This window comes from Rhipicephalus microplus, chromosome 3 (assembly GCF_043290135.1).
Source record: "Rhipicephalus microplus isolate Deutch F79 chromosome 3, USDA_Rmic, whole genome shotgun sequence".
NCBI lineage: Eukaryota > Metazoa > Arthropoda > Arachnida > Ixodida > Ixodidae > Rhipicephalus > Rhipicephalus microplus.
The window spans coordinates 168,522,915-168,539,075 of record NC_134702.1 but is presented as its reverse complement, the minus strand read 5'-3'; positions in this window follow the sequence as shown (position 1 = coordinate 168,539,075).

The following is a 16,161-nucleotide window of genomic DNA, read 5'->3' as shown; positions in this document are numbered from 1 at the left end:
ATAAGTATTTTGCATGGGTGCTGCTTCAGAGACATGACCTTAACTGCCTAGTTAACTCCTAGATATGTGCGCTGATAGTCTAGTGGCCACTGATCTGACTCTGCATAAAGGCTGTGAATAGGGCTGGTACGGAAGGCACCAAGTTCCAGCCGGATACCTAAGTGGTATACAGGGTCCAACATTTTCAGTGCTGTCCTTGAAGCTGACTGATATACAATGCATCCATAGTCTATGCGTGACAGAACCAGGCTTCAAAACAGAGATATGAGACAGTGCCTGTCTGTCCCCCACGACTGATGCGATGAAATCTTTAAAAGTTTCATGGTCTTGAGACATTTTAACTTCTGCTGTTTTATGTGCTGGATGAAAGTGAGTTTGGAATCAAACATTACACCGAGGAATTTTTGTTCTTTCGCGATGACTATGTTTTGTCCACTCATTAGTATACAGGGGTCAGGATGCACACCTCGTCGTCTCGAGAAAAGCACACTAGTAGTCTTGTCAGTGTTAAACTTAAAAGCATTCTCGTTAGCCTATTTTGCAAGTCGGTTAACACCTAACTGTATCTGGCGTTCGCATACAGTCAAATTACACGATTTGAACTAATTTGAATGTCGTCCACGTATTCAGAGTACGATATCGCAGGTGGAATAACAGTGCGAAAAGAGTTCATTTTAACTATAAATAGTGTGCAGCTCAATACTCCTCCCTGTGGCACTCCATTTTCTTGAAAAAATGTGCGCGATAACACAGTACCCATTCTTACACGGAACTTCCTTTCAGACAGGTAATCTTCTAAGATGGTAATCAACCTGCCACATATTCCGAAAGACAGTAGATCTTGCAGGATTCCGTATCGCCAGGCAGTATCATATGCCTTCTCAAGATCAAAGAAAACAGACAGACAGTATTGATTGTGTACAAACGCGTCACATATATACGCCTAGAGGAGGACAAGATTGTCGGTGGTGAATCTAGCTGTACGCAAACCAGACTGACACGGGTCTCATATGCCGTTGTATTCCAAGTAGTAGACCAAGCGGCAGTTAATCATTTTTTCAAACACTTTGAGTAGGCAGCTTGTGAGGGCGATAGGCCTGTAACTATTTACCGAAGAGGGATCTTTGCCCTGTTTAAGGATTGGTAGTACTATTGCCTCTTTCCAAGCAGAAGGTATTTTGCCGGTATTGATAATCTTGCTGTAAAGTGCTAAAAGGCAGTTCAGGGTTTCATAAGGAAGATTTCTGATCATTTCATAGGTAATTGTATCAGAACCAGGAGCAGAACTTCCACAGGAACCAAGGGCAAGCTTCAGTTCATATAATGTTAGTGGTTTATTGTATTCGTCTGATACAGGCTTGTTCCGGCACAGAGGTACACTTTTAGCTATGATTTTGTGGCGTAAGAACTTAGTGGTATAGTTTTCCGAGCTTGACATTTTCTCGAAGTGGTCGCCAAGAGCGTTTGCCTGTTTTTCTATTGTATCACCGCAGTCATTCACCAAAGGGAAGGGATTTGGGCCTTGTCCTTTAGGTTTATGCACCCTATTTTAAACATTGCTGACGTCTGTGTAGGAATTTATTGAGGATATATAGCGTGTCCAGCTTTCCCGTTTGGCTATACGGCGAACACGCCTGCCATTCGCTTTGAAAATTTTAAAGGTTATCAAGTTTTCTGCTGTTGGGTAGCGAGAAAAAGTCCTCCATGCTTTGCTTTGCCGTTTTTTAGCAATTTCACGCTCCCGATTCCACCTTGGCTTTGTGTTAACCTTATCATTTCTGGACTGCGGTATGCACTTTTTTGCACAAGTAAGAACAAATTCAGAAATATAGTTGGCCACCTCTTCTACTTCCAAATGGTCTACCTCTTCGAGCTGTAGTGTACATAGCTCTCTGAATTTCACCCAGTTTGCAACATGAAAGTTCCACTTTTTAGGATAAGACGGCCGGTCATCCCGTTGTTTTGTTCCTAAAAGAGTTAGAAAATGGTCACTTCTATATGGATTATTATTAACTTTCCAATCTAAGTAAGGTAGGAGTGATGGTGACCCAATGGCTAAATCTATGCATGAATATGTATTGTGTGTGGTACTGAAGTATTTTGGCTCTGCCTTATTGAGCAGACAGGCTCCAGATGCAAGAAGAAAGTTTTCTATTGCACGACCTCTCGCATCACATTTGGTATCACTCCCGAGCAAACTGTGAGCATTAAAATCTCCAAATAACACATATGGTTCTGGAAGCTGATCAATAAGCTTGATGATGATGATGATGGTAGATTTTAGTGGCGCAAGGGAAACTCAGGCCAAAGAGCGCCAAACACACGGTTTTTGGTCGGTTTGATTATAAAAAGTCTACTCAGGGTGGCAAGAGTAAAAGAGTAGTGTATAGAACTTAAACTTAGGTGTAGTGACTATGTGTGATGGGTTTAAAACGGGCTACGCTTATGGGTTTTACAAAGTCATGCCGTGTCGTCAACAGTCCTTGTCAAGACAAGGAGTGCGTGCTGCATGACATTTGATAAAAAAGTCTCAGCGGTTCCCTCAGGATTGAGAGGAGGCTGAGATTAGTGAGAATATGTTATGGAATGTAGGAAGCCTACACTAGCTAAAAACTTTAAGACTACTTTTGGGGGAAACAAGGGATCGTCTCCAAGAAAAAATTGTGGATGAGGCGGAATGTGACATTTGTACAGCTTTGGAAAGTGACACAGTCTTTCTGGTTCGAGGTATGGACAGGTGATTAGAACGTGAACGACAGACAGCTCATCACCACATTTTGCACAATGTGGTGCTGGAGAGTTCTTTAAAAGGTGCGAGTGTGTTGCATGTGTATGACCGATCCTGAGTCTGCACAGTGCAACCTCTTGGTGCCTGTTACGTTTTTCAGTCACATATCTTCCTATTCTTGGCTTTACTAAGTGCAGTTTGTTTGCGTTTGCTGCGTTCCATTCATCTTGCCATTGCTTACGCATTCGGTTTCTGATTAGCGGCCTCAAGTCGTCATATGGGATGACAGCTACGTCTACTGTTGGGCGGAGTGCAGCGGACTGATGATGATGTGTGTTTTATGGCGCAAGGGCCAATTGATGGCCAAAGAGCGCCATTTCAATGAGTATAGAGATGTGGACAATGATATGTTGCGTGGCTGTATAGGGGCCTTAAAATTCCTCGCGATAATGCGGGTAAAAACATAAGTATTAAAGACATGACAGTGGCGTGATAAGCAAATTAAAAAGGGTGACAAAGGTTTTGATAATAAAAACATGTAAAAATATTTGGCACTAGCACACTTGCCTCATCAGTGCCCTTGTGTCCAAGGGCTGCGAGGCAAGTGCTTTTAAATGTAATCACAGCAGCAGCGACCTCTCTTGAGAGGTCACGCTACGCAATGCCTGGGTATAATACATGGTAAAAATTAACATCTCTTAAAAAAGCTAACAATGATTTATGGGTGAAAAATGGTTCCCTACCGACAAACATTGCAGGGTGTAAAGGTATATGTTGTCGGTAGGGTAATGGGAAGTGTTGTCTTCTTAGAGTTTCTAACTGTTTACATTGGATTAAAACGTGAAGAACTGTTAAAGCCTCACCACATTTATCACACAATGGTGGATCACCACCGGATAAAAGATGTGTGTGTGTCGTGTATGTGCGCCCTATCCCGAGTCTTGTTAGTGTTACCTCTGTTAGACGTGATTTTGATACTGGTGGCCAATGGCCAAGGTGTGGCTTGATAACGTGTAGTTTGTTTTGTGTGTGTGTATCCCACTTGCTCTGCCAGTAGTCCCTGAGGTTTAGTTTGAGAGACGGCTTAAGATCAAGGGCCGGGATTGATATGGATGTAATGGCGGTGCTCTCATGGACGGATGCAGCGAGCTGATCCGCCCTCACGTTGCCTTGGATCTCACGGTGCCCTGGCACCCAGCACACTACAACATGTTGTTTGTGCGTGTAGAGTGTGCACAAAATGGAAAAAAGTGAGACAAGGACTGGGTTTTTTTGTTTTTTAAGACTGTGCAGAGCAGTTACCACACTGAGGGAGTCTGTATAAATTACTGCTTTTTGTATTTGTAATTCTTTGATGTGTTTAGCTGCCACCAGTATCGCGTAAGCTTCCGCTGTGAAGATACTTGTGCGTGGATGTAGAGGGCCAGCATCCGAAAAGGATGGGCCGACAGCAGCGTAGGACACAGAGGAGTTAGTCTTGGAGGCATCTGTGAAGAACTCAGGACATGTGTATTTGTGTTGAAGTTCCAGAAAGTATGTTTGGATATGGGCAATAGGTGCATGTTTTGTAACCTCTAGGAAAGACACATCGCAGTCTATAGTCTGCCACTGCCACGGTGGCGGGTATGCTACAGGAGCCATTAAACTGTGTTCAAGTGACACTTCAGTTTCTTCCGCTAGACACTTCAGGCGAACTGAGAAGGGCTGCCTCATCGAAGGCCTGTTTTAAAACAGAGTTGAGCTCGACAAATCATTAATTGTAGAGTATGAGGGGTGCTTCTTGTCTGCTTTCACCTTAAGGAAATAAACAAAGGACATGTAAGTTCTCAGCAGATAAGGCGACCACTCATTTGACTCGACATAAAGGCTTTCTACGGGGCTGGTGCGAAAAGCACCCGTAGAAAGGCGGATGCCTAAATGGTGCACGGGGTCCAGCATCTTCAAGGCACTTTGAGTGGCAGACTGATAGACAACGGCACCATAATCTAGGCGGGTACGAATAAGGCTTCTATAGAGGTTCATGAGGCATTGCCTATCACTACCCCACGTAGTACGTGACAACACTTTTATAACATTCATGGCTTTTAAACATTTTGTTTTTAAATACTTGATGTGCGGTACGAAGGTCAACTTGTTGTCCAAGATTAAGCCTAAGAATTTATGCTCGGCTTTGACGGACAGACGTTGCCCGTTCAGCCGAATGTCAGGTTCCGAGTGCATGCCTCTCTTTCGAGAGAACAAGACACACGTGCTTTTTTGTGGGTTAAGTCGAACTCCGTTTTCATCTGCCCATTTGGAGACCTTATTTAAACCCATCTGAACCTGCCGCTCACACATGGCCAAGTTGCATGACTTGAAGCCAAGCTGAACGTCGTCGACATATGTACAATAGAACATCATGCGGGGAATGGACAAGTGCAAAGAATTCATTTTGATGATAAAAAGTGTGCAACTAAGCACACCACCTTGTGGCACGCCTGTTTCCTGGACAAATGTTTGGGAGAGCACACTGCCTAGACGGACACGAAATGTCCGGTTTGACAGGTAACTTTCGATTATATGAAACATTCTTCCGCGCACACCAAGGTGGGACAGGTCTCTTAGAATTCCGAAACGCCATGTTGTATCATACGCCTTTTCGATATCGAGGAACACAGAGAGAAAATATTGTTTATGAACAAAGGCGTCTCTGATCTGTGCCTCGATACGAACGAGGTGGTCTGTGGTGGATCTTTCTCGAAACCCGCACTGAAATGGGTCGAGCAAATTGTTTGTTTCAAGGATATGTACAAGTCGACAGTTTATCATTTTTTCGAAGACTTTGCACAAGCAGCTTGTAAGTGCAATGGGTCTATAGCTTGAAGCTAAAGAAGGGTCCTTGCCCTCTTTCAAAATGGGAATAATAATAGCCTCTTTCCAGGAGGTAGGAATAGTGCCAGAAAACCAGATAGCATTGTATAAACAAAGTAAGGTTTTTCGTGTTTCGGCTGGTAGGTTTTTTAACATTTCATACACCACACGGTCAGAACCTGGGGCAGAAGTGCTGCAGGAGTTTAGAGATGTTCGGAGTTCAGCTAGACTGAAATCTTGGTTATATCCCTCGTACCTAGTGCATTTGTGTTCGAGTTTCTGTTTTTCTATTCTTGTTCTGTATTTTTGGAAAGTGTCAGTATAGTGGGACGAGCTGGATACCCGTTCAAAGTATGCCCCGAGGAAGTTTGCCTGATCTTCCAAGGTATCACCTTGAGTGTTTACGAGTGGAAGTGTGTGTACTTGTTTCCCTGCTATCCTACCGACCATGTTCCAGACTTTTGCCTCCTGTGTGTATGAATTGATCCCCGACAAAAACTTCTGCCAGCTTTCTCTTCTGGCCTGCCGACGCATTCTCCTTCCTTGAGACTTTATTTTCTTAAAGCTCTCAAGGTTTTCCGCTGTCGGCGAGTTGCGCAGCAACCTCCATGCCCTGTTCTGTTCCTTTCGCGCATTACGACACTCTGTGTTCCACCATGGGACGTGTCGCTTGCCGGGCTGTCCAGATGTTTGTGGGATGCATTTGGCTGCTGTGTTAATAAGGACAGCTGTGAAGTACTGCACAGCTTCATCTATGCTTAGCGTACATATGTCAGTCCAAGATAAGTGAGCTTTGTTATGAAACTGTTCCCAGTCGGCTTTGTGTATAAGCCATTTGGGAACTCGTGGAGGATATTCGTATGATGTTTGTGTACTCAAAACGACAGGAAAATGGTCGCTTCCGTAGGGATTATTTAGAACTTTCCATTGGAGTAATGGTACAAGTGATGGAGATGCGATGCTGAGATCTATGGAAGAGTAGGTTTTGTTGGCAAGGTTATAATATGTTGCCTGTTTCCTATTCAACAGATAGGCGCCGGAGGAAAAAAGGAACTGTTCAATGAGACGACCTCGTGCGTCGCAGCGAGAATCACCCCATAGACTGCTATGAGCATTCAGGTCACCAAGGACCAGATAAGGTTCGGGTAGTTGGTCTATTAAGGACTCGAATTCTCGTTTTCCAAGACGGTGTTGTGGGGGTATGTACAGAGAGCAGATGGTGACGAGCTTGTTGAAAAGAACTGCCCGAACAGCCACTGCCTCTAGTGTTGTTTGCAGTGGTAAATGTGCGCATGCTACTTTTTGATTAACAATAATGGCTACACCGCCGGATGATGCCGCAGCATCATCTCTGTCGTTTCGGAAGAGAACATACCGACGCAAAAAATTCGTGTTTTGATGATGATGAGTAGATTTCAGTGGCGCAAGGGCCAATTGATGGCCAAAGAGCGCCATTTCAATTGACTACAGATATGAGCAATGATATGGTGCGTGGCTGTAAAGGGGCCTTAAAATTCCTCGCTCTAACGCAGGTTAAAACATGAAAGTAATAAAATTATGACAGTGGCGTGACATATGTGTGGTGATAGCTGATGGCAAAATGTCATGATAATAAAACTATGGTGAAGATATAGTCACCGCAGCCACGACCACACTATAGAGGTCGTGCTACGGGTGACCTCGAAATATCGGGTGAAAGCTTTGCACATCTTTTAAAAACGTAAAAAGTGTTTGTGGTTTAAAAAGCGGATCCCTACCAATGAGCATCCCAGGGTGTAGAGGGAGCTGCTGTCGGTGGGGCAGTAAAAAGTGCTTTTTTCTTAGAGCATCTAGCTCATTGCACTGGACAAGAATGTGGAGAACCGTAAGGGGGTCTCCACATCTCTCACAATATGGTGGATCACCGGAAGACAGAAGAAATGAGTGTGTGGAATGTGTGTGTCCTGTTCGAAGCCTTGTTAGTATTACTTCTGTGTGTCGTGATTTTGATAGTGGTGGCCAATAACCTAGTTGCGGTTTAATAGCATGGAGTTTATTATCTGTGTGTTTATCCCACATCTTCTGCCAATACTCCCTGAGCTTTCGTTTTATAAAAGGTTTTAAGTCAAGTGCAGGGACTGGTGTTGATGCATTGGCAGTAGTGACATTGGCGCAAGCAGCCAGATTGTCGGCCAAAACGTTCCCTTGTATTTCACGGTGCCCTGGGACCCAGCAGACAACGACATGCTGTTTTGATGTGTAAAGTGTGCACAGAAGTGAGTAAAGTGACACCAGCACTGGGTTCTTGTGTTTTTTAGGAGTTTTCAGGGCTTTGACCACACTTAGAGAATCTGTGTATATTACCGCCTTTTGTAATTTTACCTGTTTAATGTGTTTTACGACCGCCAGTATTGCGTAAGCTTCTCCTGTGAAAATGCTTGCATTAGGATGAAGGACGCCGGCCTCAGAAAAGGATTGGCCTATTGCTGCATATGACACAGAAGTGTTTGACTTTGACGCATCAGTAAAGAACTCAGGGCATGTGTATTTAAGTTGTAGCTCTAAAAAGTATGTATGTATGTGTGCAAGTGGTGCGTGCTTTGTGACATCAACAAAAGAGATATCACAGTCTATAAGCTGCCACTGCCACGGTGGCAGATATGTTGCAGGAGCCATCAAACTGGGTTCAAGAAGAGGCACACCTGTTTCTTCGGCCAGTCTCCTTACACGCAGCGCGTAGGGCTGCCTAAACGAAGGACGGTTCTCGAACAAGCCAGAACAAGACAAATCATTAATTATGAAATGGGAAGGGTGTTTCTTGTCTGCCTTCACCTTCAAAAAGTACAAAAAGGACAGGGAACATCTTTGTAGGTGGAGCGACCATTCATTCGAATCCACGTACAGGCTCTCCACAGGGCTGGTGCGGAAAGCACCCGTAGAGAGGCGAATGCCTAGATGGTGGACAGGGTCGAGAATTTTCAAGGCTGATGGTGTTGCCGACTGATAAATTATAGCACCGTAATCTAGGCGTGTGCGTACGAGACTTTTATATAAGTTAATTAAACATTTCCTGTCGCTACCCCATGTAGTGCGTGACAACACTTTCAAAATGTTCATTGTTTTTAAGCACCTGTCCCTTAAATACTTGATGTGTGGGATGAAGGTTAGCTTAGTGTCTAATATGAGACCAAGAAACTTGTGCTCGGTCTTCACTGACAGAGGTTGACCATGCAGGTCAATGTCGGGGTCAGGATGGAGGCCCCTCTTTCGGCTGAACAAGACACAAGTGCTCTTTTGCGCGTTGAGTATAAAACCATTCTCGTTTGCCCATTGAGATACCTTGTTCAACCCTAGTTGAACTTGACGTTGGCACATTGAGATGTTGCAAGATTTGTAACCAATCTGCACATCATCGACATATATGCAGTAAAAAATATTTCGTGGGAGAGACAGGTGCAAGGAATTCATTTTAACTATGAAAAGTGTACAGCTCAATACACCTCCTTGTGGCACTCCTGTTTCTTGGACAAATACTCGAGATAAGACGGTGCCAACTTGGACACGGAATGTACGGTTGGACAGGTAGCTTTCGATAACTGTCAGCATTCTACCCCGCACAACTAAATGTGACAGGTCTCGCAATATGCCGAAGCGCCATGCAGTGTCATATGCCTTTTCCATATCGAGGAACACAGACAGAAAAAATTGCTTATGAACAAAAGCATCGCGAATTTGTGCTTCGATACGGACAAGGTGGTCAGTGGTGGACCGAGCCTCTCGAAACCCACACTGGTATGGGTCAAGTAGGCCACTAATTTCAAGGAAGTGCATCAGGCGCCTGTTAATCATTTTTTCAAAGACTTTGCAAATACAGCTGGTTAATGCAATTGGCCTGTAGCTGGAAACTGAGGCCGGGCCCTTGTCTTGTTTTAGAATCGGGATAATGATAGCTTCCTTCCAGGCTGAGGGTAGCTCGCCAGAAGACCATATCGCATTATAGAGAGAGAGGAGAGCTTTCTGGGTTTCAGTGGGCAGGTGTTTCAACATTTCATATGCCACACGGTCCGGGCCTGGGGCAGATTTATTGCAGCAGGCAAGTGAGGCCTGCAGTTCAGCCAAACAGAAAGGTTCGTTGTATGCCTCATGTGTTCTGGGCTTGCGCTCTAATCTCTGTTTTTCTATTGCGGTTTTATATCCTCGGAACGCTTCACTATAGTGTGTTGAGCTGGAGACCTGTTCAAAGTGTGCTCCGAGAGTGTTTGCCTGGTCTTCCAAACTCTCCCCTTGGGGGTTCACTAGAGGAAGCGAATGTGCTCCTCGTCCTGCCACCTTACCAACCATACTCCAGACTCTCGACTCATCTGTGTATGAGTTAATGCCCGACACAAATTTGTGCCAACTTTCTCTTTTCGCCCGTCGGCGCGTCCTCCTTGCTTGCGACTTGACGTTTTTAAAGTTTACAAGATTCTCGGCTGTGGGCGAGTATCTAAGCAACCTCCATGCCTTATTTTGTTTTTTTCGAGCATCACGGCACTCATTATTCCACCATGGTACTCGTCGTTTGCTTGACAGTCCACATGTTTGGGGAATACATTTTGTTGCTGCATCAACCAAGAAAGCTGTGAAGTAGCATACAGCATCCTCTATGCTCAATGCCGCCATGTCAGTCCAAGATAATAAAGTCATTTTTTGAAACTTTTCCCAATTGGCTTTGTCGGTGAGCCATTTGGGAACTTGTGCAGGACATGTATTTGTTATTGATGTGCTAATAACGATAGGAAAATGGTCACTTCCATATGGATCATTAACGACTTCCCATTTAAGTAGAGGCAGGAGTGATGGGGATATTATGCTGAGGTCTATTGCTGAGTACGTATTGTTAGCGATGCTGAAATACGTTGGCTCTTTCCGATTCAGCAGGCACGCACCGGAAGAAAACAGGACCTGTTCAATCAGGCGACCTCGAGCATCGCAGCGAGAGTCACCCCATAGATTGCTATGTGCATTGAAATCTCCAAGGAGGATATAAGGTTCTGGAAGTTCCTCTATGAGGGACTCGAGTTCATGCTTTTCAAGACGGTGTTGCGGAGGTATGTAGAGAGAGCAGATGGTGACGAGCTTATTCAAAAGAACTGCTCGAACAGCCACCGCCTCGAGGGATGTTTGTAGTGGTAAGTGTGTGCATGCAATCCCTTGATTGACTATAATGGCAACACCACCGGATGGCACAATGGCATCATTCCGGTCTTTCCGAAAGATAACGTAATGACGTAAAAAGTTGGTGTGTTTGGGTTTCAGGTGTGTCTCTTGTACGCACAGCACCTTAGGTGTATGTTTGTGTAAAAGTTCATGGATATCGTCGAGGTTTCTCAACAGTCCTCTGACGTTCCACTGTAGTATTTGTGTCATTTTAATGTAGTGTGGTGCTGTGTGTACAGAGGTGTTGCGTTAGTTTACAGGGCCTTTTGAGGGCCTTGTGATTCGATGTTTTTCTTTTTTGGCGCGCTCTAAGGAGTTGCGCCTATCCTTCGGCGTCTGAGGCGCCGGAGGAGTGGGACTTGTATCCATCACCTCTTGTGAGGTGGTGGATGGTGCCTGCTGGGCAGGCACATTCACTGAACTTTTGGACCTAACTGCGCCTGCAGTGGTCCCAGGTTCGGCAGACACCGGGGTCTGCCGGCCCTGTTTGTCAGGTGGCGGAGCAGTACAGGCTGCTCCAGCCGGGGGCGCTGGCGGCACGACCGCGGCCACACACTGTGTGACATTCGCGGGTGCCGAGGCATGTGGCGCGGCGCCCCGGCGCGTCACATCTGCAAAGGAGGGATAAGACGGGTTGTGTATTGCGAAACGTTGGCGTGCTTCTTGGAATGTGAGATTGAATTTAACCTTGAGTTCTACTATTTGTTTTTCTTTTTTCCATGCGGGGCATGATCGTGAGTAGGCAGCGTGATCTCCTTCACAGTTCGAACAATGAGATGTTTCTGAGGTGCAGTTGTCTGATATGTGTTGAATGGATGCGCACTTTGCGCAAGTGGCACGCCCTCTGCAACTCTGCGATCCATGACCGAAACGTTGGCACTTGAAACATCGACGAGGGTTGGGAATGTATGGTCTTACACGAAGCTTACAATAGCCGGTTTCGATTGATTCTGGTAGGTCACTTGTTCTGAAGGTAACTATTACGTGTTTTGTAGGGGTCAGTTTGTTGTTGCGCCTTATTGTTATTCGTTGAACTTTGACCACGTTCTGGTCCTGCCAACCTTCGAGCAGCTCACTTTCAGAAAGCTCAGTAAGGTCATCATCAGAAACTACGCCACGGACAGTGTTCATGGACCTGTGTGGGCCCACGGAAACAGGGGTTTCCCCAAAGGCTACAAGCTTAGACAGCTTTTCATACTGGACTTTGTCACGTAGCTCCAAAAGAAGATCGCCACTTCCCATCTTTGTCACTTTATAACCTGGGCCTATTGCTTCTGTGAGAGTTTTGGAAACGAGGAAGGGTGAAATGGCTCGGACTGTCTTGTTTTCGTTTTGACTGTGGATTACATGGTACTTTGGGAATGTCGGCTTTGGTGTGTTTAGCAGGAAAGTATCATCGGTGCGCCACCTTTTTAGGGAGCGATCAGGAAGGAGGGGAAAAGCTTTTGCCATAAAAATACTATAAAGTTCGGCGGCGATGGTGGCCACCCACCACCGAGCCCAACAAGGGGACGCTACAAGGTTGACTAGTGAACACTTGGAGACGCCAGCCATGCATCGCCGCTATAACCGAATATAACTACCCAAGGTTGGGTAACTACACAGGGTTAACCCTCGCCGCCAGGAAATTCGGAAGTAAACGGAAAAGAGAAGATGACAGGACAGATAAAAAGAGAGAGATACAGACGAAGATGTAGGAAGAGAGAGATAGGAAAAGGCGACTGCCGATTTCCCCTGGATGGGTCAGCCCAGGGGTGCCGTCTACGTGAAGCCGGGGCCAAAGGGGTGTGTTGCCTCTGCCGGGGGGCCTTAAAGGTCCAATCACCCAGCGTCAGCTCAACCCCCAGGATCCCCTTTTCCCCGGACACGGCAAAGCCACGCACGGCTAGGCGTGGGAGGGAGCCGAAACTCCCCCGTTAGCTCGGGTCCGTGGTGTCGCTACACACCAAACGCCTACTTTCGCAGGCGCCCCTGCGGGGGAAATTCGTGTTTTTAGATTTGATGATGATGTTTAGAGTTTAATGGCGCAAGGCCGACTAAGGGCAAAGAGCGCCAAACAGAAGTGATTACACTAAAGTGACAAGGAAGTAAAAGAACATCTCAGTAAAAATAAACAAAGTAAAACACAACGTAATGGAAGATGACTGGTCTAAAGGGCCAGGTTGTCAAGCATGATAAGAAATGAGATGTAAAAATTTCACGTCGGTAAGAAATTCTAAAACGCGTTTGACTGAAAACAGTGCTTCGTCTCCTATGAAGTGTGACGGGTGTGGTGGAATATGTCGCGTGTGTAGTTGTGGGAAGTATTTGCGTCGTGTTGTGTCAAGTGCCTTACATTGTATCAGGATGTGGATCACGGATAGGGCCTCTCCGCACCTGCTGCACAGAGGTCTTGGAGACCCAGTGAGAAGGTGCGAGTGCGTTGCATGAGTGTGCCCTATCCGTCATCTGGCCAAGGCGACTTCAGTGTATCTATTACGTGCGTCGGTGGTGTATGGTCCCAAATGTGGTTTTATTACGTGTAACTTGTTGTCTGTTTGTTCACTCCAGTGTGTTCGCCATGTTTTACGAAGTTGTTGTCTGATGTGTGGTTTCACGTCGGTGTAGGGTAGTGTGGTTATGTCTACTGTATTTAGGAGTGTAGCAGCAGCAGCCATTCGATCCGCTGCTTCGTTCCCGGCTATACCGCAGTGGCCAGGGACCCAACAAAGAACCAGTTCAAGGTTGCGTACATACACAGACATAACAGCTTTGACAATCAGATTGACAACATGGTTTTTCGAAGGCATTGTTGACGACAGTGCCCGCACAACACTGAGGGAGTCTGTATAGATAATGGATTGTGAGATGTCGCTTTGAAGTATATGATTAACAACAAGAAGAACACCATACGCCTCTGCGGTAAAGATACTAGTATGACTATTCAGCGTTTTAGTGACACTAAGGCCGGGTCCATGCGCAGCGCAGGACACAGAGGTGGCAGTTCTAGAGGCGTCCGTATAAAATTCAGCACATTGATACTTATGCTGCAGATGCAAGAAATGCTGCAGAATAGCACATGTGGGAGCTCGGTTTTTATCTATATGTGTAAAAGATGTGTCACATAAGACAGCGCGGAGATGCCATGGTGCTATAAAATCTGTTGGAGAACTTTGGATGGTGTCTAGAAAAGAGACAGAAAGCTCTGACGCTTCCTCTCTAGCTCTGTAGGAGAAAGACGCAGAGAACGATGGTCGGTTTAAAAGGAGTTCAGTCATGGACGTATCATAAAAAACTGCTTTAAAAGGATGGTGAGGCATGGATGAAAGTTTAAAAGCATAAAGGAGATCTGTGTATGCTCGCTGACGTTGCAGGTTCCATTTGTTACACTCCACATAGAGGCTTTCGACCGGACTAGTCCGGAATGCACCACACGCCAGGCGGAGCCCCAGATGGAGTACCGGGTCCAGCATTTTGAGGGATGTTTTACTTGCTGACCCATAAACAACGCTACCATAGTCCAAACGCGAACCTATTAGGCTGGTAAAAACACGTAATAAAAGTTGTTTGTCAGCACCAAAAGAAATGTGCGAGAGAACCTTCATGATAGTCAGTGTTTTTAAGCATTTATGTTTTAGTTGTTTTATGTGTGGGATGAATGTCAGCTTTTCGTCAAAGATTATTCCTAAAAACTTGTGTTCCTTTTTGACGGGAATTGACACACCATTAAGATGAATGTCAGGATCCGGCCGGATGCCACGCCTCTTAGAAAAAAGAACACAAGTGCACTTCCCCGGATTAAATTTAAACCCGTTCCTATCTGCCCAGCCAGCTAGCTTGCTAACACCAAGCTGTACTTGGCGCTCGCAGACAGATAGGTTACAAGACTTAAAAGATAATTGTACGTCGTCTACATAAATTAAGCAGGAAATCGACGGTGGCAATGCCTTCCTCAGTGAGTTCATTTTCACAATGAAAAGGGTGCAACTTAAAACTCCACCTTGTGGCACTCCATTTTCCTGAACATGAACTCTAGATAGTGCAGTTCCAACACGCACGCTAAACGTTCTTTCGGACATGTAACTGGCAAGCGTGTTGAACATGTTACCTGAAATGCCAAAAGACTTGAGATCAATGAGGATACCATACCTCCAAGCAGTATCATACGCCTTTTCTAAATCAAAAAATACTGTCATGCAGTACTGCTTGTGGAGGAAAGCATCTTTTACATATGCCTCTAATGCAACGAGTTGATCGTTGGTAGATCGCCCCGCCCTGAAGCCTGCCTGGCAGCCCTCGAGAAGACCGTTGTACTCGAGAAAGTACACAAGTCTCCTGTTTATTATCTTCTCGAAGAGCTTACACATGCAGCTAGTCAGGGCAATGGGACGATAACTGGCAGGAGAGGAAGGGTCCTTCCCTTCCTTTAGGAAAGCTACTACTATGGCCTCCCTCCAAGAGCGAGGAATGTGCCCCAAAAGCCATATTTTATTGTATAGGTGTAAGAGTGTTTCAAGAGTGTCTGGGTGTAGGTGCTGTATCATGGTGTATGTAACCTTATCTGCACCTGGAGCTGAAGGTTTGCACGTGCTCAAGGCAGCCTTCAACTCATAGAGAGTGAATTCAGAGTTGTAAGAACTGTTCGATTTCTCTTTGTCGTGTAAGGGCTTTTTTCCAACAGATGTTTTGTGTTTCATGAAAGTGTTTGTGTAGTGTGCTGAGCTGGACACGTGTTGGAAGTGTTGTGCGAGTGTGTTAGCCTGGTCTTCCAGTGTGTCCCCTGTTGTACTAACCAGGGGCAGGCTGTGTGTCTGTTGTCCTTTTAGTTTGCGTATTCGTGTCCAGACTTTGTGTGTGTCAGTGTATGAGTTGATGGAAGTGAGGAAGGTGCGCCAGCTGTCCCTTTTCGCCTCACGACGCACTCGCTTCCCAAAAGCCTTTGCCCGTTTAAACGAAATGAGGTTGTCCGACGTGGGGTACCGGCGAAGGACACCCCACGCTTTGTTCTGGGCCTGTCGCGCCCGCCTGCAGTCCTCGTTCCACCAGGGCCGCCTTGGGTTGCAGGACGCACTGGAGGCCAGGGGAATGGACTTTTCGGCGGCGTCAAGGATGTGCGCCGTGATGAGTTGGGCGGCTTCCTCCACGTGTAGGTGTTCTATGGATGTGTGGTGTAGTTGAGAGATGTTTGTGTGAATGTGCTCCAGTTTGCTTTTGATTCATTAAACCTTTTATGGGAAGATGAACTGCTCGGGCCTGTACCTAGATACGTTAATGAGGTGGGGAAATGGTCACTACCATATGGGTCCGTGCCCACACCCCACTCAAGACATGGAAAGAGAACTGCGGAACCAATAGCCAAGTCAAGATGCGAGTATGTATTGTGTCCTAAGTTATGGTATGTAGGCTGTTTTTTGTTGAAAAGGCAT